Source organism: Gorilla gorilla, chromosome 3 (assembly GCF_029281585.2).
Source record: "Gorilla gorilla gorilla isolate KB3781 chromosome 3, NHGRI_mGorGor1-v2.1_pri, whole genome shotgun sequence".
Classification (NCBI taxonomy): Eukaryota; Metazoa; Chordata; class Mammalia; order Primates; family Hominidae; genus Gorilla; species Gorilla gorilla.
This window is the reverse complement of record NC_073227.2, coordinates 87,159,227-87,173,478: the sequence shown is the minus strand read 5'-3', so window position 1 is coordinate 87,173,478 and position 14,252 is coordinate 87,159,227.

Sequence of the window (14,252 nt, the reverse complement as noted above, 5' to 3'; positions counted from 1 at the left end):
ATATTTTATGTACAGTATATAATATATATGTGGTGTACTTTCATATTTTATGTACAGTATATAGTATATATTTGGTGACATTTGATATTTTATATACAATAAATAAGATATTATTCTTGAAATTTGATATTTTATGTACAGTATATACTATATGTTTGGTGAAATTTGATATTATAGGTACAGTATATAATATATATTTGGTGAAATTTGATATTTTATATGCAGTATATAATTGATATTTGGTGAAATTTGATATTTTATGTACAGTATAAAATATATATTTGTTGAAATTTGATATTTTATGTACAGTATATAATATATATTTGGTGTACTTTCATATTTTATGTGCAGTATATAGTATACATTTGGTGACATTTGATATTTTATGTACAGTGTATAATATATATTTGGGGAAATTTTATATTTTATGTACAGTATATAATATATATTTGGTGTACTTTCATATTTTATGTACAGTATATAGTATGTATTTGGTGACATTTGATATTTTATGTACAGTATATAATATATATTTGTTGAAATTTGATATTTTATGTATAGTATATAATATATATTTGGTGAAATTTCATATTTTATAAACCATACATAATATATATTTGGTGTACTTTCATATTTTATGTACAGTATATAGTATATATTTGGTGACATTTGATATTTTATGTACAGTGTATAATATATATTTGGTGAAATTTTATATTTTATGTACAGTATATAATATATATTTGGTGTACTTTCATATTTTATGTACAGTATATAGTGTATATTTGGTGACATTTGATATTATATATACAATATATAAGATATGTTTCTTGAAATTTTATATTTTATGTACAGTATATACTGTATATTTGGTGAAATTTGACATTATAGGTACAGTATATAATATATGTTTGGTGAAATTTGATATTTTATAGACAGTATATAATATATATTTGGTGACATTTGACATTATAGGTACAGTATATAATATATGTTTGGTGAAATTTGATATTTTATATACAGTATATAATATATATTTGGTGAAATTTGATATTTTATGTACAGTATATAATATTTATTTTTTGAAATTTTATATTTTATGTACAGTATATAATATATATTTGGTGGACTTTCATATTTTATGTACAGTATATAGTATATATTTGGTGACATTTGATATTTTATGTACAGTGTATAATATATATTTGGTGAAATTTTATATTTTATGTACAGTATATAATATATATTTGGTGTACTTTCATATTTTATGTACAGTATATAGTATATATTTGGTGACATTTGATATTTTCTATACAATATATAATATATATTTGTTGAAATTTGATATTTTATGTACAGTATATAATATATACTTGGTGAAATTTTATATTTTATGTACAGTATATAAGATATATTTGGTGTACTTTCATATTTTATGTACAGTATATAGTATATATTTGGTGACATTTGATGTTTTATATACAGTACATAATATATATTTGTTAAAATTTGATATTTTATGTACAGTATATAATATATATTTTTTGAAATTTTATATTTTATGTACAGTATATAAGATATATTTGGTGTACTTTCATATTTTATGTACAGTATATAGTATATATTTGGTGACATTTGATATTTTATGTACAGTGTATAATATATATTTGGTGAAATTTTATATTTTATGTACTGTATATAATATATATGTGGTGTACTTTCATATTTTATGTACAGTATATAGTATATATTTGGTGACATTTGATATTTTATATACAATAAATAAGATATTATTCTTGAAATTTGATATTTTATGTACAGTATATACTATATGTTTGGTGAAATTTGATATTATAGGTACAGTATATAATATATATTTGGTGAAATTTGATATTTTATATGCAGTATATAATTGATATTTGGTGAAATTTGATATTTTATGTACAGTATATAATATATATTTGTTGAAATTTGATATTTTATGTACAGTATATAATATATATTTGGTGTACTTTCATATTTTATGTGCGGTATATAGTATACATTTGGTGACATTTGATATTTTATGTACAGTGTATAATATATATTTGGGGAAATTTTATATTTTATGTACAGTATATAATATATATTTGGTGTACTTTCATATTTTATGTACAGTATATAGTATGTATTTGGTGACATTTGATATTTTATGTACAGTATATAATATATATTTGTTGAAATTTGATATTTTATGTATAGTTTATAATATATATTTGGTGAAATTTCATATTTTATATACCATACATAATATATATTTGGTGTACTTTCATATTTTATGTACAGTATATAGTATATATTTGGTGACATTTGATATTTTATGTACAGTGTATAATATATATTTGGTGAAATTTTATATTTTATGTACAGTGTATAATATATATTTGGTGTACTTTCATATTTTATGTACTGTATACAGTATATATTTGGTGACATTTGATATTTTATATACAATTAATAAGATAAGTTTCTTGAAATTTGATATTTTATGTACAGTATATACTATATATTTGGTGGAATTTTATATTTTATGTACTGTATATAAGATATATTTGGTGTACTTTCATATTTTATGTACAGTATATAGTATATATTTGGTGACATTTGATATTTTATGTACAGTATATAATATATATTTGCTGAAATTTGATATTTTATGTATAGTATATAATATATATTTGGTGAAATTTTATATTTTATGTACAGTATATAACATATATTTGGTGTACTTTCATATTTTATGTACAGTATATAGTATATATTTGGTGACATTTGATATTTTATGTACCGTGTATAATAAATATTTGGTGAAATTTTATATTTTATGTACAGTATATAATATGTATTTGGTGTACTTTCATATTTAATGTACAGTATATAGTATATATTTGGTGACATTTGATTTTTATATACAATATATAATATATATTTGTTGAAATTTGAAATTTTATGTACAGTATATAACATATATTTGGTGAAATTTTATATTTTATGTACAGTATATAAGATATATTTGGTGTACTTTCATATTTAATGTACAGTATATAGTATATATTTGGTTACATTTGATATTTTATGTACAGTGTATAATATATATTTGGTGAAATTTTATATTTTATGTACAGTATATAATATATATGTGCTGTACTTTCATATTTTATGTACAGTATATAGTATATATTTGGTGACATTTGATATTTTATATACAATAAATAAGATATTATTCTTGAAATTTGATATTTTATGTACAGTATATACTAAATGTTTGGTGAAATTTGATATTATAGGTACAGTATATAATATATATTTGGTGAAATTTGATATTTTATATGCAGTATATAATTTATATTTGGTGAAATTTGATATTTTATGTACAGTATATAATATATATTTGTTGAAATTTGATATTTTATGTAGAGTATATAATATATATTTGGTGTACTTTCATATTTTATGTGCAGTATATAGTATACATTTGGTGACATTTGATATTTTATGTACAGTGTATAATAAATATTTGGTGAAATTTTATATTTTATGTACAGTATATAATATATATTTGGTGTACTTTCATATTTTATGTACAGTATATAGTATGTATTTGGTGACATTTGATATTTTATGTACAGTATATAATATATATTTGTTGAAATTTGATATTTTATGTATAGTACACAGTATATATTTGGTGAAATTTCATATTTGATATACCATACATAATATATATTTGGTGTGCTTTCATATTTTATGTACAGTATATAGTATATATTTGGTGACATTTGATATTTTATGTACAGTGTATAATATATATTTGGTGAAATTTTATATTTTATGTACAGTGTATAATATATATTTGGTGTACTTTCATATTTTATGTACTGTATACAGTATATATTTGGTGACATTTGATATTGTATATACAATTAATAAGATAAGTTTCTTGAAATTTGATATTTTATGTACAGTATATACTATATATTTGGTGAAATTTTATATTTTATGTACTGTATATAAGATATATTTGGTGTACTTTCATATTTTATGTACAGTATATAGTATATATTTGGTGACATTTGATATTTTATGTACAGTATTTAATATATATTTGCAGAAATTTGATATTTTATGTATAGTATATAATATATATTTGGTGAAATTTTATATTTTATGTACAGTATATAACATATATTTGGTGTACTTTCATATTTTATGTAGAGTATATAGTATATATTTGGTGACATTTGATATTTTATGTACCGTGTATAATAAATATTTGGTGAAATTTTATATTTTATGTACAGTATATAATATGTATTTGGTGTACTTTCATATTTAATGTACAGTATATAGTATATATTTGGTGACATTTGATTTTTATATACAATATATAATATATATTTGTTGAAATTTGAAATTTTATGTACAGTATATAACATATATTTGGTGAAATTTTATATTTTATGTACAGTATATAAGATATATTTGGTGTACTTTCATATTTAATGTACAGTGTATAGTATATATATGGTGACATTTGATATTTTATGTACAGTGTATAATATATATTTGGTGAAATTTTATATTTTATGTACAGTATATAATATATATTTGGTGTACTTTCATATTTAATGTACAGTATATAGTATATATTTGGTGACATTTGATATTTTATACACAGTATATAATATATATTTGTTGAAATTTGATATTTTATGTACAGTATAAAATATATATTTGGTGAAATTTTATATTTTATGTACAGTATATAATATATATTTGGTGTACTTTCATATTTTATGTACAGTATATAGTGTATATTTGGTGACATTTGATATTTTATATACAATAAATAAGATATGTTTCTTGAAATTTGATATTTTATGTACAGTATATACTATATATTTGGTGAAATTTGACATTATAGGTACAGTATATAATATATGTTTGGTGAAATTTGGTATTTTATATACAGTATATAATATATATTTGGTGAAATTTGATATTTTATGTACAGTATATAATATATATTTTTTGAAATTTTATATATCATGTACAGTATATAATATATATTTGGTGGACTTTCATATTTTATGTACAGTATATAGTATATATTTGGTGACCTTTGATATTTTATGTACAGTGTATAATATATATTTGGTGAAATTTTATATTTTATGTACAGTATATAATACATATTTGGTGTACTTTCATATTTTATGTACAGTATATAGTATATATTTGGTGACATTTGATATTTTATATACAATATATAATATATATTTCTTGTAATTTGATATTTTATGTACAGTATATAATATATATTTGGTGAAATTTTATATTTTATGTACAGTATATAAGATATATTTGGTGTACTTTCATATTTTATGTACAGTATATAGTATATATTTGGTGACATTTGATATTTTATGTACAGTAAATAAGATATGTTTCCTGAAATTTGATATTTTATGTACAGTATATACTATATATTTGGTGAAATTTTATATTTTATGTACAGTATATAAGATATATTTGGTGTACTTTCATATTTTATGTACAGTATATAGTATATATTTGGTGACATTTGATATTTTATGTACAATAAATAAGATATGTTTCCTGAAATTTGATATTTTATGTACAGTATATACTATGTATTTGGTGAAATTTTATATTTTATGTACAGTATATAAGATATATTTGGTGTAATTTCATATTTTATGTACAGTATATAGTATATATTTGGTGACATTTGATATTTTATGTACAGTGTATAATATATATTTGGTGAAATTTTATATTTTATGTACAGTATATAATACATATTTGGTGTAATTTCATATTTTATGTACAGTATATAGTATATATTTGGTGACATTTGATATTTCATATACAATATATAATATATATTTGTTGAAATTTGATATTTTATGTACAGTATACAATATATATTTGGTGAAATTTTATATTTTATGTACAGCATATAAGATATATTTGGTGTACTTTCATATTTTATGTACAGTATATAGTATATATTTGGTGACATTTGATATTTTATGTACAATAAATAAGATATGTTTCCTGAAATTTGATATTTTATGTACTGTATATACTATATATTTGGTGAAATTTTATATTTTATGTACAGTATATAAGATATATTTGGTGTACTTTCATATTTTATGTACAGTATATAGTATATATTTGGTGATATTTGATATTTTATGTACAGTATATAATATATATTTGTTGAAATTTGATATTTTATTTATAGTATATAATATATATTTGGTGAAATTTCATATTTTATATACCGTATATAATATATATTTGGTGTTATTTCATATTTTATGTACAGTATATAGTATATATTTGGTGACATTTGATATTTTATGTACAGTATATAATATATATTTTTTGAAATTTTATATTTTATGTACAGTATATAATATATATTTGGTGTACTTTCATATTTTGTGTACAGTATATAGTATATATTTGGTGACTTGACATTTTATATACAGTATATAATATATACTTGTTGAAATTTGATATCTTATGTACAGTATATAATATATATTTTTTGAAATTTTATATTTTATGTACAGTATATAATATATATTTGGTGTACTTTCATATTTTATGTACAGTATATAGTATATATTTGGTGACATTTGATATTTTATGTACAGTGTATAATATATATTTGGTGAAATTTTATATTTTATGTACAGTATATAATATATATTTGGTGTACTTTCATATTTTATGTACAGTATATAGTGTATATTTGGTGACATTTGATATTTTATATACAATAAATAAGATATGTTTCTTGAAATTTGATATTTTATGTACAGTATATACTATATATTTGGTGAAATTTGACATTATACGTACAGTATATAATATATGTTTGGTGAAATTTGATATTTTATATACAGTATATATTATATATTTGGTGAAATTTGATATTTTATGTACAGTATATAATATATATTTTTTGAAATTTTATATTTTATGTACAGCATATAATATATATTTGGTGGACTTTCATATTTTATGTACAGTATATAGTATATATTTGGTGACCTTTGATATTTTATGTACAGTGTATAATATATATTTGGTGAAATTTTATATTTTATGTACAGTATATAATACATATTTGGTGTACTTTCATATTTTATGTACAGTATATAGTATATATTTGGTGACATTTGATATTTTATATACAATATATAATATATATTTGTTGAAATTTGATATTTTATGTACAGTATATAATATATATTTGGTGAAATTTTATATTTTATGTACAGTATATAAGATATATTTGGTGTACTTTCATATTTTATGTACAGTATATAGTATATATTTGGTGACATTTGATATTTTATGTACAGTATATAATATATATTTGTTGAAATTTGATATTTTATTTATAGTATATAATATATATTTGGTGAAATTTCATATTTTATATACCGTATATAATATATATTTGGTGTACTTTCATATTTTATGTACAGTATATAGTATATATTTGGTGACATTTGATATTTTATGTACAGTATATAATATATATTTTTTGAAATTTTATATTTTATGTACAGTATATAATATATATTTGGTGTAATTTCATATTTTGTGTACAGTATATAGTATATATTTGGTGACTTTTGACATTTTATATACAGTATATAATATATATTTGTTGAAATTTGATATCTTATGTACAGTATATAATATATATTTTTTGAAATTTTATATTTTATGTACAGTATATAATATATATTTGGTGTACTTTCATATTTTATGAACAGTATATAGTATATATTTGGTGACATTTGATATTTTATGTACAGTGTATAATATATATTTGGTGAAATTTTATATTTTATGTACAGTATATAATACATATTTGGTGTAATTTCATATTTTATGTACAGTATATAGTATATATTTGGTGACATTTGATATTTCATATACAATATATAATATATATTTGTTGAAATTTGATATTTTATGTACAGTATATAATATATATTTGGTGAAATTTTATATTTTATGTACAGAATATAAGATATATTTGGTGTACTTTCATATTTTATGTACAGTATATAGTATATATTTGGTGACATTTGATATTTTATGTACAATAAATAAGATATGTTTCCTGAAATTTGATATTTTATGTACAGTATATACTATATATTTGGTGAAATTTTATATTTTATGTACAGTATATAAGATATATTTGGTGTACTTTCATATTTTATGTACAGTATATAGTATATATTTGGTGACAATTGATATTTTGTGTACAGTATATAATATATATTTGTTGAAATTTGATATTTTATTTATAGTATATAATATATATTTGGTGAAATTTCATATTTTATATACCGTATATAATATATATTTGGTGTTCTTTCATATTTTATTTACAGTATATAGTATATATTTGGTGACATTTGATATTTTATGTACAGTATATAATATATATTTTTTGAAATTTTATATTTTATGTACAGTATATAATATATATTTGGTGTACTTTCATATTTTGTGTACAGTATATAGTATATATTTGGTGACTTGACATTTTATATACAGTATATAATATATACTTGTTGAAATTTGATATCTTATGTACAGTATATAATATATATTTTTTGAAATTTTATATTTTATGTACAGTATATAATATATATTTGGTGTACTTTCATATTTTATGTAAAGTATATAGTATATATTTGGTGACATTTGATATTTTATGTACAGTGTATAATATATATTTGGTGAAATTTTAAATTTTATGTACAGTATATAATATATATTTGGTGTACTTTCATATTTTATGTACAGTATATAGTGTATATTTGGTGACATTTGATATTTTATATACAATAAATAAGATATGTTTCTTGAAATTTGATATTTTATGTACAGTATATACTATATATTTGGTGAAATTTGACATTATAGGTACAGTATATAATATATGTTTGGTGAAATTTGATATTTTATATACAGTATATAATATATATTTGGTGAAATATGATATTTTATGTACAGTATATAATATATATTTTTTGAAATTTTATATTTTATGTACAGTATATAATATATATTTGGTGTACTTTCATATTTTATGTACAGTATATAGTATATATTTGGTGACATTTGATATTTTATGTACAGTGTATAATATATATTTGGTGAAATTTTATATTTTATGTACAGTATATAATATATATTTGGTGTACTTTCATATTTTATGTACAGTATATAGTGTATATTTGGTGACATTTGATATTTTATATACAATAAATAAGATATTATTCTTGAAATTTGATATTTTATGTACAGTATATACTATATATTTGGTGAAATTTGACATTATACGTACAGTATATAATATATGTTTGGTGAAATTTGATATTTTATATACAGTATATAATATATATTTGGTGAAATTTGATATTTTATGTACAGTATATAATACATATTTTTTGAAATTTTATATTTTATGTACAGTATATAATATATATTTGGTGGACTTTCATATTTTATGTACAGTATATAGTATATATTTGGTGACCTTTGATATTTTATGTACAGTGTATAATATATATTTGGTGAAATTTTATATTTTATGTACAGTATATAATACATATTTGGTGTACTTTCATATTTTATGTACAGTATATAGTATATATTTGGTGACATTTGATATTTTATATACAATATATAATATATATTTGTTGAAATTTGATATTTTATGTACAGTATATAATATATATTTGGTGAAATTTTATATTTTATGTACAGTATATAAGATATATTTGGTGTACTTTCATATTTTATGTACAGTATATAGTATATATTTGGTGACATTTGATATTTTATGTACAGTATATAATATATATTTGTTGAAATTTGATATTTTATTTATAGTATATAATATATATTTGGTGAAATTTCATATTTTATATACCGTATATAATATATATTTGGTGTACTTTCATATTTTATGTACAGTATATAGTATATATTTGGTGACATTTGATATTTTATGTACAGTATATAATATATATTTTTTGAAATTTTATATTTTATGTACAGTATATAATATATATTTGGTGTAATTTCATATTTTGTGTACAGTATATAGTATATATTTGGTGACTTTTGACATTTTATATACAGTATATAATATATATTTGTTGAAATTTGATATCTTATGTACAGTATATAATATATATTTTTTGAAATTTTATATTTTATGTACAGTATATAATATATATTTGGTGTACTTTCATATTTTATGAACAGTATATAGTATATATTTGGTGACATTTGATATTTTATGTACAGTGTATAATATATATTTGGTGAAATTTTATATTTTATGTACAGTATATAATACATATTTGGTGTAATTTCATATTTTATGTACAGTATATAGTATATATTTGGTGACATTTGATATTTCATATACAATATATAATATATATTTGTTGAAATTTGATATTTTATGTACAGTATATAATATATATTTGGTGAAATTTTATATTTTATGTACAGCATATAAGATATATTTGGTGTACTTTCATATTTTATGTACAGTATATAGTATATATTTGGTGACATTTGATATTTTATGTACAATAAATAAGATATGTTTCCTGAAATTTGATATTTTATGTACAGTATATACTATATATTTGGTGAAATTTTATATTTTATGTACAGTATATAAGATATATTTGGTGTACTTTCATATTTTATGTACAGTATATAGTATATATTTGGTGACAATTGATATTTTGTGTACAGTATATAATATATATTTGTTGAAATTTGATATTTTATTTATAGTATATAATATATATTTGGTGAAATTTCATATTTTATATACCGTATATAATATATATTTGGTGTTCTTTCATATTTTATTTACAGTATATAGTATATATTTGGTGACATTTGATATTTTATGTACAGTATATAATATATATTTTTTGAAATTTTATATTTTATGTACAGTATATAATATATATTTGGTGTACTTTCATATTTTGTGTACAGTATATAGTATATATTTGGTGACTTGACATTTTATATACAGTATATAATATATACTTGTTGAAATTTGATATCTTATGTACAGTATATAATATATATTTTTTGAAATTTTATATTTTATGTACAGTATATAATATATATTTGGTGTACTTTCATATTTTATGTACAGTATATAGTATATATTTGGTGACATTTGATATTTTATGTACAGTGTATAATATATATTTGGTGAAATTTTATATTTTATGTACAGTATATAATATATATTTGGTGTACTTTCATATTTTATGTACAGTATATAGTGTATATTTGGTGACATTTGATATTTTATATACAATAAATAAGATATGTTTCTTGAAATTTGATATTTTATGTACAGTATATACTATATATTTGGTGAAATTTGACATTATAGGTACAGTATATAATATATGTGTGGTGAAATTTGGTATTTTATATACAGTATATAATATATATTTGGTGAAATTTGATATTTTATATACAGTATATAATATATATTTTTTGAAATTTTATATATTATGTACAGTATATAATATATATTTGGTGGACTTTCATATTTTATGTACAGTATATAGTATATATTTGGTGACCTTTGATATTTTATGTACAGTGTATAATATATATTTGGTGAAATTTTATATTTTATGTACAGTATATAATACATATTTGGTGTACTTTCATATTTTATGTACAGTATATAGTATATATTTGGTGACATTTGATATTTTATATACAATATATAATATATATTTCTTGTAATTTGATATTTTATGTACAGTATATAATATATATTTGGTGAAATTTTATATTTTATGTACAGTATATAAGATATATTTGGTGTACTTTCATATTTTATGTACAGTATATAGTATATATGTGGTGACATTTGATATTTTCTGTACAGTAAATAAGATATGTTTCCTGAAATATGATATTTTATGTACACTATATACTATATATTTGGTGAAATTTTATATTTTATGTACAGTATATAAGATATATTTGGTGTACTTTCATATTTTATGTACAGTATATAGTATATATTTGGTGACATTTGATATTTTATGTACAATAAATAAGATATGTTTCCTTAAATTTGATATTTTATGTACAGTGTATACTATGTATTTGGTGAAATTTTATATTTTATGTACAGTATATAAGATATATTTGGTGTAATTTCATATTTTATGTACAGTATATAGTATATATTTGGTGACATTTGATATTTTATGTACAGTGTATAATATATATTTGGTGAAATTTTATATTTTATGTACAGTATATAATACATATTTGGTGTAATTTCATATTTTATGTACAGAATATAGTATATATTTGGTGACATTTGATATTTCATATACAATATATAATATATATTTGTTGAAATTTGATATTTTATGTACAGTATACAATATATATTTGGTGAAATTTTATATTTTATGTACACCATATAAGATATATTTGGTGTACTTTCATATTTTATGTACAGTATATAGTATATATTTGGTGACATTTGATATTTTATGTACAATAAATAAGATATGTTTCCTGAAATTTGATATTTTATGTACAGTATATACTATATATTTGGTGAAATTTTATATTTTATGTACAGTATATAAGATATATTTGGTGTACTTTCATATTTTGTGTACAGTATATAGTATATATTTGGTGACATTTGATATTTTATGTACAGTATATAATATATATTTGTTGAAATTTGATATTTTATTTATAGTATATAATATATATTTGGTGAAATTTCATATTTTATATACCGTATATAATATATATTTGGTGTTCTTTCATATTTTATGTACAGTATATAGTATATATTTGGTGACATTTGATATTTTATGTACAGTATATAATATATATTTTTTGAAATTTTATATTTTATGTACAGTATATAATATATATTTGGTGTACTTTCATATTTTGTATACAGTATATAGTATATATTTGGTGACTTGACATTTTATATACAGTATATAATATATACTTGTTGAAATTTGATATCTTATGTACAGTATATAATATATATTTTTTGAAATTTTATATTTTATGTACAGTATATAATATATATTTGGTGTACTTTCATATTTTATGTACAGTATATAGTATATATTTGGTGACATTTTATATTTTATGTACAGTGTATAATATATATTTGGTGAAATTTTATATTTTATGTACAGTATATAATATATATTTGGTGTACTTTCATATTTTATGTACAGTATATAGTGTATATTTGGTGACATTTGATATTTTATATACAATAAATAAGATATGTTTCTTGAAATTTGATATTTTATGTACAGTATATACTATATATTTGGTGAAATTTGACATTATAGGTACAGTATATAATATATGTATGGTGAAATTTGATATTTTATATACAGTATATAATATATATTTGGTGAAATTTGATATTTTATGTACAGTATATAATATATATTTTTTGAAATTTTATATTTTATGTACAGTATATAATATATATTTGGTGGACTTTCATATTTTATGTACAGTATATAGTATATATTTGGTGACCTTTGATATTTTATGTACAGTGTATAATATATATTTGGTGAAATTTTATATTTTATGTACAGTATATAATACATATTTGGTGTACTTTCATATTTTATGTACGGTATATAGTATATATTTGGAGACATTTGATATTTTATATACAATATATAATATATATTTGTTGAAATTTGATATTTTATGTACAGTATATAATATATATTTGTTGAAATTTTATATTTTATGTACAGTATATAAGATATATTTGGTGTACTTTCATATTTTATGTACAGTATATAGTATATATTTGGTGACATTTGATATTTTATGTACAATAAATAAGATATGTTTCCTGAAATTTGATATTTTATGTACAGTATATACTATGTATTTGGTGAAATTTTATATTTTATGTACAGTATATAAGATATATTTGGCGTACTTTCATATTTTATGTACAGTATATAGTATATATTTGGTGACATTTGATATTTTATGTACAGTATATAATATATATTTGTTGAAATTTGATATTTTATTTATAGTATATAATA